Here is a 6,000-nt window from a genome sequence, read left to right as displayed (position 1 = left end):
CTCTGTTCCGTCGCGGAAAGGTTTAATCTCAAGCGTTTATGTTTATTGGGTTGTCGTGTTGGGGTTGGGCCATTTTCGTTTGAGTGAACGATCCCAACTCCCTTTATATCTCATTTTCGGACCGGTATTAAACCTTTCGGATTTGTTTCTGTCTGTCCAAATAGTTCCCTGTTTACCTGACCTCTCAATACCCTCAGGCCCATGGACTTCCTCCGTTGAACGCAATGTCGAACCTTCCCCTTCCTTTTTCCAAATTTCCTCGCCTTTTTTCACACCCCCAAATTCAGTTCAAATTGTATATTCAACAAGATCAGTACATTCGATCTCCGCGTTCATCACGAGCGTGTCTTTATATTTCGGCACACTTTATTTCACAGTTCAGTATTTCTTTCCACGTTCACTTAGTATTTAGTAAGAATTAGTTTAGTTTAATTATGTGTAAAATATTGTGACAAATTAAATTTATAAGTTCTTTCACATAGTGAATTATGTCTTTTTCTACCATTGACTTTTCGCCATTCCAACAGTTCGGGTTGGAAATCATTTACGATATTTCCACGCGCGAACAGCCTCACTCATATCTAAGGTGGAAATAATCTTTGCTTGATATAATTGCGACAAGATTGAACCCATTTGTGGTAAAGGGTCAGCTGGCTTTTTTGTTTTGGCGATGTGACGTATTGGCCTCCGCCAATGCGTCGTTTTTGAGAATTGATCCCCAGACATTGGTCAGCAGTCCCACGGTGTCTTGGAGACGCTGTGGTCAGCTGTCCCGGTGTTTGGAGGATCGGTTTACTCCCTGCAACGCCATTTGGACAAGGGACTGAACAATCCAACGGATGTTTAGACCATTGTCAGCACCCAAGTGACGTCACAGCAGGGATCAAATAAAGCAGTTTCAGGGCTTTTGGCACGTCCAGTATACTGTGTGACTGTATGAGTCTTGCGTCAATGATGACACAAGACAATATTGGTGCAAAAAGCCGTGGAACTGCGTAGATCAGCGATTTGGACTTGGAGGAGATTTAGAGACTCGCAGAGAGACAGATACCTTCCAGGAGCAGACCAGACAGGGTCTTCCACTGCTCGTAACCGCGCTCCAAGTCCAACTCATAAACACTTAATAACGCGATACCGACCCACTCGCGCAAGGAGTGTATACCATTAAGAGCAAATATAAATATACATTTAATATATTCCGGTCTAGCCGGACGGGGCACGACGGCCCAGCAGAAGGGGACAAGACACAGGAGTGTCCCATCACCATCAGTCCCAAGAGGGGATATATATATACACCAGCTACTAGCAACCGCTAGTAGCATCCAGAAATATATATATAACCCCTTAGTGAGTACACTGGGAAATGAATAAGAATCAGTTTGGCTATCCAAATCACCAAAAGAGGGGTAGCCAACCTTTAAAACGTAACATTGGCGCCCAACTAGTTTTTGGCACTCATCAGGAGTTAGTGCAGAAGAAATATGTGACACCAGAAGTGGGAACACACTGAATTACGCGTACGGAGCCGACGGTCGACGAAGGAAGGAGATTAATAAATAAAAACACAGAACCCCAACCAACACCAGAGAAAATCGAACCGACAACGCAGACCGATAGCCGAGACGGGAAGTATAGCAGTGACAACGCTTGACACCAACACCAGGAACAACCCAACGGCAAGCCAGGAGCAGCAGGAGAAATTTGGGACAGGACAACTCGCCAACAGCGGTACCGGAGACAACTCAGCGCCAAACCTGAAAAATAAAATCATCATTAGCAGAGACAACAAACGAAATCCGGGCCGACAGGATGAATATCGGACTACTGACAATCGTCATGGGACTCGCGTAAGTACTGAACAAACTTAAAAATTCCTCCTATTCGCACACCGCGATCTTTGGCCAGTCGGACCCAACGACGCGACCGACGGAACCGAGACTCGCGACCATATTTAACACTCACAGAATTAAATACAATAGACATGGACGGCGCGTCAAACGAAACCACCACGGGAGGACCGACGGAACCGGTCAACCGCGAGACGACAACAAGTAACCCGACGGCAATATCATGCGTAGCAAACACGACAACCACATTCACAACCTTACAGTCGAGAATAACAGCAAGTACGGTCGCACCAACATCAGTCGGTATTCCCCAACCTTTCGCGTTCAGTTCCCCAATACCAGGGAACATTAGACCAGAAATGGGACAGATGGGTCCGCCCGACAGAAATAATCGATCGGATTTGGGATTAGGACCATTTAGCCCTATGCTAGGAATGAATTACGCGATGGGGAGACAAGAGTTGGGACAACAATTTCACAGGGGCAATGGAATCGGTAGATCGGAAAGGGTACCCGGAAGCCCTATGTCGGAATTGAGTGCGAGATTTGGTAGGGCCAATTTCGGTCTCGGAGGACCGAATACGGTCCCTCAAAATACCTTCGAAGACGGGAATGTAGGACAGGGAGCTTTCTCAGGTCACGCACCACAAGCTCACGGATTGGGCTTGGGATACAATCCATGGGCAGATCACGGCTACGGAGAAGATCAACGAGTGAGAAATGCAATAAGACCATTGCCGAAATATGAGGTAGGGGATGATGTAGAGAGATTCATCACCAGCCTGAATATGTCACGAAGACTTTTGAGGCCGGGAGATGAGCTAAATTTTCTGCACCAGTGCCTGCCAAAATTCGGTCCGAAAGCAAGATTGGCGGTAGAAAGCGCGCTAACAAGCATAAACTCGCTCGATGACCTTGTCACAAAGCTTCGCCTATCATTCGGAACTAGGGAAAACCTACGCCAAATTCTGGGAAAAATGTCGCGTCTGTATCAACAATACGGAGAATCGGTCACAGATTACGAAGCGCGATTCAGGGCTCTGCAATTAAAAGCACAAAGTCGACTTGACACGGATCCGACGGCAGATTACGGGCTCACGATCCACGGTATTAAATTAAATATGAGGGAAGCCTTTCTCGCCGGACTCAGAAGGGACATCAAGAGTATGATGTTTCCCCTGACTCCAGCATCTTTTGACGAGGCCGTCGGACTCGCGGTCACGATCGAGTCGAAAATAAAAGAAACCGAGGATTTCGAACAGCTACGGAGGCTGCATGCAAAACCAAAACAGTCTCAAGGGCAAGGGAAGATTCGAAGAATCGAATCAATCGATGATGACGCGATTGAGGCTGATTTGAGAGCGATGAACATCAGGTTCACAAACTCCACAAAATCCGACGGACAGAAACGCGCAGTCCGAAACGAAAAGAACAAACCCGAGTACAGAGGGGGAAAACAGTCAGACAAACGGGTGACGAAACCTAACACCAACGATAACGTTTGCTACAGATGTGCCAAACCGGGGCACTATGCACGGGATTGTAGAACCCCCGCTCACCTAATAAAAAAACAACAACGTCCAACGAATAAAATCGCGACTGAAGAAAAAAGAGAAGACCCAAAGAACGACCAAGAGGCGGTCGCTAGTACCAGCCAAAATTTAAACTAAAAACGAGTCCAGAAGAGCTGCGCGATCTAGGACTCGAAGACATGGGCGAGTCAAAAGCGCAGAAAAAAACAATATATAAAACGGCCCATGTAAATTTCCGCGTAATGGACATACCTCCCACCCAAGTACATCTAAAGGTAGATCGAATGAAGGGAAGGGAGGGGAAATTCTTTGTAGACACGGGAGCTGATGTCAATCTAGTACGATCAGACAAACTCAGTCCGGAATTAAGGATAAATCGTGAAGAAATAATAATTATCAAAGGGGTTACACCGGGAAAATCGAGAACGATAGGGTACGTAACTCTGAACGTAGAAGGAATCGAAGACAAATTCCATGTCGTCGATTCGAGTTTTCCCCTTTCAGAAGATGGAATGCTGGGCAGGCCATTTCTGAAAAGCAGGGCAGTCAAAATTGACTACGGGGAAGACACCCTTACAATAGGGGAGGGGATACACACGTTTTTAAATACGGAATCAATTTCCCTTCCGCCTAGGACAATTAAATTAGTCTACGTCAGAGTAGGTAAATTCGACGCAGAAGTCGGTTACCTCCCGCGAAGGGACATCAAATCAGGGGTGTACTTCGGGGATGCGATAGTGAAACCTAGGGAAGGTGTAGCTTTTTCATACGCGTACAATACCCGGGAAACCGAAGAACGATTTAAAATTCCATTTGTCGACTTAGAAGAAATAGAGTCAATTGCAACGGAAGCGGAAATTAAAGCATTCAGCGAATCAGAGAGTTCGGAAAACCGGTCGGAGAGAACCAACAAAATAATGGAAATGCTCCGGCTGGAAGGTCTGGATGAGGAAGAGCAGGAAGAGGCAGAAAATTTAATAAAATATAATCCTTGGGTATATAAGCTTGATCACGAAAAACTAAAAGAAGCCAAAATACCGGGATATCAAATTAAACTAAAAGACGACGAACCCGTCGTAGTCCGACAATTCCGCCTGCCCTTCCACATCAGAGACAAATCTAAAGAAGAAATAGATACCATGCTGAAAGCCGGTATCATCGAACCCTCTGACTCACCGTATAACTCGCCAGCGTGGATGGTTGCGAAAAAACCAGGCCCCGACGGAGAGAAACGGTGGCGTATGGTAGTCGATTTTCGTCGACTAAACGAAAAAATGGTCGCGGACGCATACCCACTACCCAATATCACGGATATACTCGACCAATTAGGGGGCATGAGATACTTCTCAACATTCGATTTGGTATCCGGATTCCACCAAATCCCTCTAGCCCCGGAGAGTCGCCCTAAAACAGCCTTCTCAACCACGGGAGGACACTATCATTATACCCGAATACCAATGGGCATTGCGAACGGTCCACCAGCCTTCCAGAGGTCAATGGACGTAGTATTATCCGGACTACAGGGGGCAGGGTTATTTGTCTACATGGATGATATAGTCGTCTATGGAAAAACTTTAGAAGATCATAGAGAAAAATATAAATCGTTCGCGGACAGACTCCATGATGCACAAATGAGCCTGCAGCCCGCTAAATGTGAATTTTTAAGGGAAGAGGTAGCCTTTTTGGGGCATTGCGTCAGCCACGAGGGAATAAAACCTAACCCCAAAACAATAGAACCCATCCTAAAATATCGAAAACCTAAGGATAGGAAGGGAATTAGACAATTTATCGGATTGGCGGGGTACTATCGGAAATTCATGGAGAATTTTGCGACAAAAGCACGCCCCCTCACTGAACTCTTAAAAGAAGAGGTCCCCTTTGAATGGGGAGAAAAACAAGAAAATGCATTCACAGGAATAACCCGAGAAATAACGTCATACCCCATACTACGACACCCAGATTTTTCTCGACCGTTCATCGTCACGACCGACGCATCAGATTATGCGGTCGGGGCAATCCTCAGCCAAGGCAAGATAGGCGAAGAGCTGCCTATAAGCTATGCCTCGCGAGTAATGACAAAACCAGAAAAAAACTATACAACTACAAAAAAGGAACTCCTAGCGATAATATTCGCGATTAGGCAATTCCGACCATATTTATACGGAAGAAAATTCACCCTGATAACCGATCACCAACCACTAGTGTGGCTGAGGTCAACAAAAGACCCAGGGGCCCAATTACGTCGTTGGGCAAATGAATTAGAAGAATACGATTATGAAATCAAATATAAACCGGGAAAGTTAAATTTAAACGCGGACGCGCTATCACGAAACCCGATACCTGAGGAGACAGAAGAAGTCACTCAGGAGAAAACCGTCGCAGTGATAGCCGGAATGAACGCGCAAATTTGGGACGTAGAGGTCGGGGACGCGATATGGTACACTATCAGACCAAGTGGCCAAAGAATAGGACCATGTGTGATCGAAGAAATATGGTCAGATAACAAAGTACTGGTCATGCGCGGCGATAGACCAGATATCGCTCGGGGGGAAAACATTGTTGCAGTGAATACCCCCCCGACAGATTGGAACACAAGCGAGACCGGGATTGAAGCGGTCTCA

This window comes from Diachasmimorpha longicaudata, chromosome 18 (genome assembly GCF_034640455.1).
Source record: "Diachasmimorpha longicaudata isolate KC_UGA_2023 chromosome 18, iyDiaLong2, whole genome shotgun sequence".
NCBI lineage: Eukaryota > Metazoa > Arthropoda > Insecta > Hymenoptera > Braconidae > Diachasmimorpha > Diachasmimorpha longicaudata.
Note: the sequence above shows the minus strand (reverse complement) of the source record.